At 42.7% G+C, this 12,455-nt stretch overlaps 1 protein-coding gene across 2 annotated transcripts in view; it reads right to left on the reverse strand.

The window, feature by feature from the left end:
• LOC140730599 (BTB/POZ domain-containing protein 3) overlaps nt 1–5,804 on the reverse strand; it is an 80,302-nt gene extending 74,498 nt beyond the window's left edge. For both annotated transcript variants that reach the window (XM_073051276.1, XM_073051275.1), the window contains exon 1: nt 5,309–5,804. The gene's annotated coding sequence lies outside the window, so the exon portion shown is untranslated. The remainder of the gene's footprint in view (nt 1–5,308) is intronic.
• Nucleotides 5,805–12,455: the final 6,651 nt, after the last annotated feature.

Below are 12,455 nucleotides of genomic sequence, written 5' to 3' on the forward strand. Positions count from 1 at the left end.
AGTCCAGCAGCATAAAAAGCCCAATAAGCATAAAGAACACAAAAAAACCCCAAAAAAACCAAAATAAGTATAACTATAAAAATAATCCTAAAACACACAATGTACAAGTAACTATTATATACATAGACCGTATATATTGAAAAGGGGTCAAAATATGATCAATTAGCTAGCAAGGATCTGTGGGAGATTACTGGTCATGCTTTATTTTCCTTTTCGTTCCCCTCTCCTGCTAACCCTCCCAAAGTGCAGGATATTGCAGAAACTGCCATTTTATTTGTGGCTCTAGGCACAGAACACTCGAGGTGTTAAAGATGATCAGCTGTGCAGAAATTCAAGACGTATGCATATCAAAGTTCAAAGTAATTTTTTATCATCGAAGTACATATATGTCGCCATATACAATCCTAAGATTCATTTTCCTGCGGGCATACTCAGCAAATCTATAGAATATTAACTATAACAGGATCAATGAACGATGTGCGCTTACGTGGCAGACCTGAACAACGCATAGTTAAGGATGTGACAGCAGTATGCATGGGACTGCTGACATTTTAATGGTAATTTCAGGCCAGTATCACCCTCTCTTCTTGTCCTTCGCCACCCTAATTCCTTTCCTCCCTTCCCCCATAAAGATCCATATGCATGACCTGCATTCCGGTACCTTGGTGATTCTACATATTTCAGGTTCTACAGGGAAGATTGATGGGTTACGTTACCACTAGGGATTTTCAATGTACAGGATCCTGGCTTCATACATGGAGTGAAAAAATGAGGAAGACTGAATGAATATTAATAAAACCATGCCACGGCCATAGCTGGAATATTAAGTTCAATCCTGGTCACTGGGAAAAATGCAAAGGTCTTGGGGGCAATTTCAAGAATAATGAGGCTTGTAGACAGCGAGGTGGTGTTTCCAATAATATGAAAGACGCAAGCAACGCAGATTTATGGCACTTGGTTAAAAAAAAAGAGATGTGAGACAAAACATTTCAAAGCAGCAGGTGCATTGCCTCTCTGACCATAGAAGCAGACTGAACTAGGGTTTCAAAACAAAAGAAAAACATCAGGTCCACAGGTAAAGAGCAGATGAGAGGGGCTCATTCCTGGCATCCTTGTACAGAGTCGCCTGGATATGAAAAGCTGAATGGGCTCCTTTGCTACTGTTACCATTTTATAATTCAGTCCTTTATTCTGATTGGCATCTAAATTCATTCTCACTTCTCCTAACAACAACTTTCCAGAAAGCAATAATGCATTAGTCAAAGGATCCTCTCTGGCAGACTTTTCTCCTCTTAACCCGTAAACAAAAGTACTCCTTTGTCTGAGACATTTTAAATACAGTATTTGTACTCACAGTGTTGCAAGATCACATATATTGCATTCTCCCAATTGTGCAGAGGTGGTAAGTATCTTTATTTTGACAGTAATTGCTATTTTTCTGTAACCAGCTTACATACTTTGACATTATTTTCCTGGCCTGTCTCCTATCTTTAACCTTTGAGTACTCTGCTTTCTGAGTGCTGACACATCAACACTATTTATTCATTGATTGATTGGGATACAGTGCGGAGTACAGTAGTCCCTTCCAACCATTCGAGCCACGCCGCTCAGCAACCTCCCAATTTAGCTTAATCATGGGACAATTTACAATGACCAATTAACCTACCAACAGGTTGGACTTTGGAATATGGCAGGAAACCAGAGCACCCAGAGGAAACCCACGCAGTCACTGGGAAAACGTACAAACTCCTTACAGGCAGCAACGCACAAAATGCTGGAGGTACACAGCAGGCCAGGCAGCATCTATGAAAGCATGCTGGACAAAGGGTCTCGGCCCGAAACGTCGACTTTTCCATAGATGCTGCATGCCCTGCTGAGTTTTTCAACCATTTTGAGTGCGTTGCTTGGATTTGCAGCGTCTGCAGATTATCTCTTGTTTGTCCTTACAGGCAGCGGTGGGAATTGAACCTGGGTCCCCTGTACTGTAAAGCGGCGTGCTAACCACTATGCTACCATGCTGCCTCCTCTCAATTCTCACTGATCTATATTAGATCAACTTGAATAGAACTGGTATAGAGCAACTTGAATTTTAAAAACCTTAATCTTGTTTTCTGTCTTTCTTCTGAAACTTGTCCTATTTTACTTCCACTGCTCCAGCCCCAAAACCTTTTGTGGTCTTTGCACTTCACCCATTCCAGTGTGTTTTGTACTCCTCAGTTTAATCGCTCCTCCAATGGTGACTGTGCCTTCAGCTGTTTGGCATTTAACTCCAGAATATCCTTCTAAAATTCTCCAAAATTCTCTTTTTTTTTAAATGTAGCCCTCAGAATCTATTGCAAATAAAAATACCACAAGCCCAGAGGTGAAATCTGAAATATAAACAGAAAATGCAAGAAACAATCAGCAGATCAGGCAGCATCTGGGAGGAAAGACAGAGTAAACATTTCAGGTTGAATCCTCCTCACCAGAACTGACAAAGAAACAAGTTAGTTTTCAGATTAACATGTTTCTCTGCCCAAGTCAAATGTGTCTCTTCTCTTTGTCAGTTTGGGGGTCTTTGACCTGAAATGCTAACTATTTCTCATTTGACAGATGCTGACTGACCAGTTGAGTGTTCCTATTGTTTGCTGTTTTTATTTCAGATTTTCAATGCTTATCAGAATCTACTTACAGTACTTGATCAAATTTCTCATCAACTGCCCCCGGATTTCTTTAGGTACCTGGGTGTGAAATTTTGTTTGATAACATTCCTGTCAAGTGCTGAGGAAGGTCTTACTTTGACAAAGGGAAAATATAAATATAAAAATATATGGATCAGGCACCATCTATGTTAATGATAAAACAGTCATCGTTTCAGGCTGTCTCTTTCCGAAATGTTGAGTGCTTATTCATTTCCATAGATGCTGCTTGACCTCCTGAGTTCCTCCAGCATTTAGTATGTGTTACTCTATATTCCAGCATCTAGTTTTTCTTCTGGATATAAATGAAAGCTGTTTTTGTTGGAAGATTTACTAGAGTATTATGCAGAAGATGTCTATCATGTCATTGGGTTTTGTGTCCCTTTCAGACCAAACCAAATAAGGGCTAGAATGAAGGAGGCAGGAGACCTGAACAGCTGGCCTCCCAGTCCAGCACCATGTAACACAACTTGCCTCAATTCAGCACCTTTAATATAGCAAAATGTCGCAAATTATCAATCAAATTTTAACCGTGAGCCACATGAGGAGATCTGAGAGATGACCAAATGCTCAGCTAAAAAGGGAGACCGCAAAAGAGTGTGTCAGGCATCACAGTGTGTAAGTGAAATTGATCATGAGTTCGGGGACGGCAACAGAGATTTTAGCAAACTTAAGTTTTCCCAAAGATGTGCATTTAAAACTGGCACAACTTAATAACTACAAATTATATTCCATCATTTCAAATTATGTGACTCATTACCTTGCATAACTAAGTAGCTTTTTATTTGTAAGTGCTTTTGGACAGCAGTTTTGTCAATTTGAAGTGATCTTACTGTACAAATATTTTATCCTCCAAATGGATATAACACCAAGGGAAACTTAATATTTTCCTGACTTAACAATGTAAAAGAATTTTGGTGTGGGGCCTTTGCAGTAATAAAATGTATGGATCTCCTCTGAAAGGGTAACCCAGGGTGCATATAGAAAGTGATGGAATTCATTTATGCTGGAACAGATATCAAAGATAGTCCAAACTGCACCAAGAATATCATGCTTTTCTGAGCCAGTTAAAATTTACTTTGATTGTTCATTTATTAATACTTAACATGCACTGGAATCATAAAATGATACATCAGATAATTTAATTAATCAATCAATCCATCCATTCACATAATACTGTTTTTGCTTGACCCTCAGTTCCTCACAGGGCACATTTTATGCTTCTGAAAACTGTGTGTTGAACATTCAGTTAAATGATTTTTTACTCGGGTGTCAGTTAACATTGTAGACAATGAGTGTGGTGTAAATGGAGATGATCATTGGATTTACTGGACATACAAAGTGAGTGAGTCAAGGGCTAACTGAAAGAATCAGAGCGTTACTGCAGATGGCTTAGAGTTTAGTGCTGATGGCTTTGGAGGACTGATCTCCACACAAAATTCTGAGCTCATATTTAGGGAGCATTACTTACTTGATGCGAAATACCAGTAATGCTACTGCAAGCAAGTTTTTCATTGCACCTGTGCATATGACTATGAACTAGACTTTGACTTCATTGGTGGTGTGTCACAATAAGCATTGAACTGATTTCTTATATGTTCTCTCTGGAGCAACGACAACAAATCCCAAGACACTATCTTGAACAGAAACAGTATCCCTGTACTCTGTTCAATATATTATTCAGCATTGTTAACTTTGATTATAGGGACCTCCGTGTCTGTTAATCATTTCGGTGTTTGCTGTGCAGATGCAGGCCAGTAAACTTCCTGGATTATAAAATCACTAATTCCAAAATGCTCTTCTTTGGAATGATCGGAGTTTGTGAAAGATAGTGCATAAGTTAAATAAAATTCTAAAATGAAACCAAAATACTGTAATTCCACAGATCAGGTAGTCCGGTTTCTTCTAACACTAGTTTAACTCAACTTGTTTCCAATCTAACTTTTCCTCGTGCTAATAACTTTAGTCTCTGCACGAAACGCAGCCCTTGTAAACACGAGCTCTGATTTGACCTAGGAATGGGTCGGCACCATCAATTCAGTTATTGCCTACACAGAGCAGCCTTTGTCCCGTGGTCAGGGAGGAAGCGAGGGATGGAACTGTAGGCAGTACCATAAACAGAACAAAACAGGGTGTTTCACTTCGGAACTGTACTCCAAGTGTTGGGGAAACACTCTCCAGCCAGCCCCAGGCAAAACAAAGAAGGGAAGGAAAACTACAAACTTTGTGTTCCATTTCCAAAACTAAAGTCTTGCGGGACGATTCGAACCCCAAATAAAGGAGAACCCACAATACCCCCCCCTTCCTCCTGTCAAACCCACTATGTTTCTTTGTGGAACCTCTCCATCGCTCATAATACGAAAACAAAAATCGGAAAACCACAGCTAATTTAAAGTGTAACAAAGCAACGGTTAAACGAGGCGAGCAAGTGCTGTGCTGGCGCTGGCGCTTTCAATTCATCCCCCCCCCACCCCCTCCGCTGCCGCTCCCCGTGGACTGCGATGCTGAATATGAAGCCACCTCCTCAACCCTCTCCCCTTACCCCCCTCCTTTTCCCTCCGAGTACCCTTCCTCAGCTCGGAACCGCTCTGCCCCAAGACCCTCTACTAACCCAGCACAGCATCACTGACCTGCTCCGTCGCCAAATCGGGTGTGGAGGCAGAAGGGAGGAGGGAGGGGTAGGATCACTGGTTTCCCCACCTCCCAACCCCCACGAGTGAAGGACCGCACCGTCCAGTCGGAATCACCCATCCACATCTCTCAGCTGTGACAAGCGAAGCCTCAGTGGACTGGGGAGGGAGAAGGGAAAGCCCCGAGGACGGGAAGACCTCTGCGAGCGGTTTCAATCGTGCGCTCACTGGTATCTGCAGTCCCCATCACTGGGCCTCGGTGCAGCTTTTGAATTGGTAAATTAGAGTTTAAAGGATTAGCTCTTCCTGTTGCTCAGCCAGATACACGAACAATGCAGCCGGGGTGAGCGACTCATCACGACGTACTCCCTCACTGACTGGGCTGCCCCCAACACACAGAATTCATAACAGTCAATAAGGCAAGGAAACTTTTTCAATGAAATACTTCTGCACTTGTAAAACTGCCGCTGGAACACTCCTACCTATCCCCAGCCCCAACGGCACGCCCGGAAGATGAACATTATTAAATAAATCCGAAATAAAAAGAAAACACTGGAAAAAACTGAACAGTTCATGCAGTATCTGTGAGAAAAGATTTTTCTTGATTTTCATTTATTCAAATAATAACTGTTGATTGGATAAGACGAATAGGAAAAGTAGGAACTATGGTTATAGACTTTGACAAGGATCCTGAACAAAGATAATGAAATAGAGCATCTGCAGATTTTCTCTTGTTAATGAAATACAGATATGGTCAAATTCAGTGAAGGAATGGCTATTGCGAGTGATTGATGGTTGTTCATCAAATCCTGGAGGGTGCAGAATCTCAGTGATTGCCGAGGTCAGTGTATGCTCCCCCCGTGCAGTTGTGGAACCCAGTTGAAATCCAGCCTTAGGTCAGGCTTGGGCATCAATGAGGCTGTCAAAGTACCCCACTTGTTAACTTCTGGTTACCTGAGTTTTAGGTGCAATGTGGACAAGACTTGAGCTGAACTGACAGCCCTCAAGTACAAACGTATTTTCCTTTATTTAAAGACCGGCTATCCTTGAATAAAAGTCGTATTGACGAAACTATTAGAGCAGCATAACTCTTTGCTGCTTTACAGTAGTGAATACGAAGGCATTGAGATGCAGTCTGTACAAGGTCATTTAACAAAATCATGCATGAAAATACCAGGTATCCAGTAAGCAACAATGGCGTCCTGTAACTTCCTTGGAGCTTCCACCACTCTGTTTCCGCCAGGTGCCAAGAGTGCAGCAGAAACTGATGCACACTTCCGAGGATCAGTGACACCCTGCGAAGTTTGAACATTGGAAAATCATACAATTTTGACCATTATGTAACATTTTCCTAAAGGCTTGGATTCCTCTAACTCCTTCCATCAATTCGTCATCATAAAGCAAGCAACAACCAATTCAGTACACCTTAAGTAGAGTCATTGTAATAGCGTGTTTAGCAAGGCAGCAAATTTTCATGGAATAGGGGCAATGGAGGGGAAGTGCTTGTCAGGAACTATTGCCTTTCTCAGGTCCTGCGGTCAGAGGCCTGTGTTTGGTGAGTCTTGGGTCAAAGCCCCCAGGCTGGTGAGTTGAGAAGTTAAAGCCTGAGACTGGTGAGCCCAGAGGTCAAAACTTGAGGTAGGTGTTTCCGGAGGTCAAAGTCTGAGATCGGTGGCTCTGGAGCTCAAAGCCTTAGACAGGTGAGTCTTGAGGTCAAAGCCCAAAGGTTGACAAGTCTGTCTGCAAGTCTATGTCCACAGTCCGGAGATCAGTGGGCTGGAGGTCCATCTCTATGTGTGAGTGGGTCATGCAAAAGGGGTTTATTTTGCTGTTGTTGCTTGTATGTCGGTTGTGTGCTGTTCTTCTGAACATTGAGGATGTAACCAGGAAGTTAGACGGGGGGAGATCCAGTGGATGTAGTGTACCTCGATTTTGAGAAGGCATTTGATAAGGTCCCACATAGGAGATTGGTGGGTAAAATCAAAGCTCAGGGCATCGGGGGGAAGATATTGACATGGATAGAAAACTGGTTGGCAGATAGAAAGCAAAGGGTAACGGTGAATAGGTGTTTCTCGGAATGGCAGGTGATGACTAGTTGGATGCCACAGGGCTCGGTATTGGGACCACAGCTGTTTACGATTTACGCCAACGATTTAGATGAAGGCACTGAGAATAACATCAGCAAGTTTGCTGATGATACTAAGCTGGGTGGCAGTGTGACATGTGATGAGGATGTTAGGAGAATTCAAGGAGACTTGGATAGGCTGGGTGAGTGGGCAGATACTTGGCAGATGACATTTAATGTGAATAAGTGTGAGGTTATCCACTTTGGGAGTAAGAACAGGAAGGCAGATTATTATCTGAACGGTGTAAAGTTAGGTAAGGGAGAAATACAAAGAGATCTAGGAGTCCTTGTTCATCAGTCACTGAGGTGAATGAGCAAGTGCAGCAGGCAGTGAAGAAGGCTAATGGAATGTTGGCCTTTATTACAAAGGGAATTGAGTACAAGAGCAAGGAAATCCTCTTGCATTTGTACAGGGCCCTGGTGAGACCACACCTGGAGTATTGTGTACAGTTTTGGTCTCCAGGGTTAAGGAAGGACATCCTGGCTGTAGAGGAAGTGCAGTGTAGATTCACAAGGTTAATTCCTGGGATGTCTGGACTGTCTTACACAGAGAGGTTAGAGAGACTGGGCTTGTACACACTGGAATTAAGGAAATTGAGAAGGGATCTGATTGCAACATATAAGATTATTAAGGGATTGGACAAGATAGAGGCAGGAAATATGTCCAGATGCTGGGAGAGTCCAGTACCAGAGGGCATGGTTTGAGAATAAGGGGTAGGTCATTCAGGACAGAGTTAAGGAAAAACTTTTTCTCCCAGAGAGTTGTGGGGGTTTGGAATGCACTGCCTCGGAAGGCAGTGGAGGCCAATTCTCTGGATGATTTCAAGAAGGAGCTAGATAGGTATCTTATGGATAGGGGAATCAAGGGATATGGGGACAAGGCAGGAACCGGGTATTGATAGTAGATGATCAGCCATGATCTCAAAATGGCGGTGCAGGCTCGAAGGGCCAAATGGTCTACTTCTGCACCTATTGTCTATTGTGGGCATGCTATGTTGGCATCAGAATGTGTGGCAATACTTGTGGGCTGCCCCCAGCACATCTTCAGATTATGTTGGTTGTTAATGCAAGTGGAGCATTTCACTGTATATTCAATGTATCAAGTCAAGGCAAGTGAAGTTTATTATCATTTAATTACATACAGGTTTATAACATATATAAACATATAAGGTATATAGAAATGTGACAACATGTCTTCGAACCAGGGAGTTAGTCATCCCGAGGCTGCAGGAGTTAGACAAGTGGGGGACTGTCAGGGCAGGGAAGGGGAGAGCTCAGATAGTAGAGAGCACCCTGTGGCCATACCCTTCAGTAATCGTTATCTCGTTTTGGATGCTGTTGAAGGGGGTAACTGACAGAAGATGACTATGGTGATCGGGTCTCTGGCACTGAGCCTGGTTCCGTGGTGCAAAAGGGAGAGAAGATGGTGAGGAATGTGGGTGAGTTCCATTAGTGAGGGGAACAGACAGGAGGTTCTGTCAGCCTGATAGAGATACCCACAGGGTGTCTCGGATTGGGTGCAGATTATTCAGAAGGGCCAGAAGTCTTGGTACATGTTGGCACCAATGACATTGGTAGAAAAAGGGTGCAGGTCCTGAAGAGAGAATTCAGGGAGTTAGGTAGGAAGCTGAAAAGCAGGACCTCCAGGGTAGTAATCTCAGGATTGCTGCCTGTGCCACGTGCTAACAAGTGCAAGAATATCATGATCAGGCATATTGATGTGTGGTTAAGAGACTGGTGTAGGGGTCAGGGCTTCAGATTCCTGGATCACTGGGGCCTCTTCTGGTGCAGGTATGACCTGTACAAAAAGGACGAGTTACACCTGAACCCAAAGTGGTCCAATATCCCAGCAGGCCGGTTTAATAGAGCTGTTAGGGAGGGTTTAAACTAATTTGGCAGGGGGATGGGAACCGGAATGATAGGGCTGAGGAAGGGGAAAACAGAAATAAATCAAAGATAGCGTGCAACAGAGATGATAGAAAGGACAGGCAGGAAAAGAGGCATAATCACAGCCAGTGGGATGATTTACAGGGTAATAGAGGCATGGTGCAGTTAAAACAGAAAACAACAAATACTGGACAAAGTATTATATTTGAATGCATGCAGCATAAGAAATAAAATGGATGATCTTGAAATTCAGCTCAGATTGGCAAATATGACATTGTGGCCATCTCTGAAACTTGGCTAAATGATGGCTACCATTGGGAGCTGTAAGTTCAAGGATATATGGTGTATCGGAAAGATAAGTTAGTAGGCAGGGGAGTGGTGTGGCCCTGTGTATAAAAGATAATATTAAATAATTAGAAAGGAATGATATAGGATCAGAAGTGTAGAGTCTCTATGGGTTGAGTTAAGAAATGGCAAGGGTAAAATGATCCTAATGACAGTTGTATACAAGCCTCCAAACAGCAGTTGGGATGTGGATTACAAATTACAGCAGGAGATAGAAAAGGTGTGTCAGAAGGGCAATGTTATGATAATCGTTGGGGATTTTAACATAAGAGTGGATTGGGAAAACCCGGCCAGTACTGGACCTCAAGAGAGAGAATTTGTAGAATGTCTAAGGGATGGCTTTTTAGAACAGCTTGTTGTTGAGCCCACTAGGGGATCGGCTGTGCTAGATTGGGTGTTGTGCAATGAACCAGAGGTGATAAAAGAGCTTAAGGTTAAGGAAACCTAAGGAAACAGTGATCACAATATGATCGAGTTCACATTGAAATTTGAAAAGGAGAAACTAAATTCCAATGTGTCAGTATTTCAGTGGAATAAAGGAAATTACAATGGCATGAGAGGGGAACTGGCCAAAGTTGACTGGAAAGGGACACTAGCAGGAAGGACAGCAGAGCAGCAATGGCTGGAGTTTTTGTGAAAAATGAGGGAAGTGCAAGACAGATATATTCCAAATAAGAAGAAATTTTCAAATGGAAGAAGGACATTACTGTGACTGACAAGTGCAGTCAGAGCCAAAGTAAAAGCAAAAGAGAGGACATACAAGGAAGCCAAAGCTAGTGGGAAGATAGAGGACTGGAGAGCTTGCAGAAGGAAACTAAGAAGGTCATTAGGAAGGAAAAGATGAATCGTGAAAGGAAGCTGGTAACTAATATCAAAGAAGATAGTAAAAGATTTTTTAAGTATATAAAGGGTAAAAGAGAGTTGAGGGTAGATATAGGACCAATAGAAAATGATGCTGGAGATATTGTAATGAGAGATGCAGAGATAGCAGAAGAATTGAATGTGTATTTTGCATCAGTCTTCGCAGTGTAAGAAATCTACAGTATACTGGACATTCAAGAGTGTCAGGGAAGTGAAGTATGTGCAGAGAAAATTATGACTGAGAAGGTGCTCAGGAAGCTTAAAGGTCTTAGGGTGGATAAATCTCCTGGATTTGATGGAATGCACCCTCCAGTTCTGAAGGAAGTAGCTGGAGAGATTGCGGAGGCATTAACGATGATGTTTCAAGAATCGATAGATTCTGGCATTGTACCGGATGACTGGAAAATGTTAATCCACTATTTAAGAAGGGTGGGAGGCAGCCGAAAGGAAACTATAGACCTGTTAGTCTGGCATCAGTGGTTGGGATGAGATTACAGTGTACCTGGAGGCACATGACAAGAGAGGCCAAAACTAGCATGTTTTCCTGAAAGGAAAATCCTGCCTGACTAACCTACTGCCATTTTTTGAGGAAATTACAAGCAGGATAGACAAAGGAGATGTAGTAGATGTGGTGTACTTGGATTTTCAGAAGGTATTTGACAAGGTGTCGCAATGAGACTGCTTAGCAGGATAAAAGCCCATCGAACTTCAGGGCAGTTACTAGCATGGGTGGAGCATTGGCTGATCAGCAGAAAACAGAGAGTAGGAATAACAGGATCCTATTCTAACTAGTTGCCACAGGGGTTGGTGGTGGGGCTGCTGCTTCTTATGATGTATGTCAATGATTTGGACTGTGGGATTAAAGGATTTGTGGCTAAATTTGCCAATGTAACAAAGATAGGTGGAGGAGAGGGTAGTGCTGAGGAAACAGAGAGCCTGCAGAGACACTTAGATAGTTTAGGGGAATGGACAAAGAAGTAGCAAATGAAATACAATGTTGGAAAGTGTATGGTCATGCACTTCGGTGGAAGAAATAAATGGGCAGACAATCACTTAGAAGGAGAGAGAATTCAAAATGCAGAGATGCAAAGGGACTTGGGAGTCCTTGTGTAAGATACCCTAAAGATTAACCTCCAGGTTTTGAGTCGGTTGTGAAGAAGGTGAATGCAATGTTGGCATTCATTTCTAGAAGTATAGAATATAGAAACATAGAAAATAGGTGGAGGAGTAGGCCATTCGGCCCTTCAAGCCTGCACCGCCATTCAGTATGATCATGGCTGATCATCCAACTCAGAATCCTGTACCTGCTTTCTCTCCATACCCCTGATCCCTTTAGCCACAAGGGCCATATCTAACTTCCTCTTAAATATAGCCAATGAACTGGCCTCAACTGTTTCCTGTGGCAGAGAATTTCACAGATTCACCACTCTCTGTGTGAAGAAGTTTTTTCTCATCTTGGTCCTAAAAGGCTTCCCCTTTATCCTTAAACTGTGACCCCTCACTCTGGACTTCTCCAACATCGGAAACAATCTTCCTGCATCTAGCCTGTCCAATCCCTTTAGAATTTTATACGTTGCAATAAGATCCCCCCTCAATCTTCTAAATTCCAGTGAGTATAAGCCTAGTCGATTCAGTCTTTCTTCATATGAAAGTCCTGCCATCCCAGGAATCAATCTGGTGAATCTTCTTTGTACTCCCTCTATGGCAAGAATGTCTTTTCTCAGATTAGGGGACCAAAACTGCACACAATACTCTAGGTGCGGTCTCACCAAGGCCTTGTACAACTGCAGTAGAACCTCCCTGCTCCTGTACTCAAATCCTTTTGCTATGAATGCCAACATACCATTTGCCTTTTTCACCGCCTGCTGCACCTGCATGCCCACCTTCAATAACTGGTGTACAATGACACCCAGGTCTCGTTGCATCTCC

This window comes from Hemitrygon akajei, chromosome 7 (genome assembly GCF_048418815.1).
Source record: "Hemitrygon akajei chromosome 7, sHemAka1.3, whole genome shotgun sequence".
In the NCBI taxonomy this organism is placed as follows: domain Eukaryota; kingdom Metazoa; phylum Chordata; class Chondrichthyes; order Myliobatiformes; family Dasyatidae; genus Hemitrygon; species Hemitrygon akajei.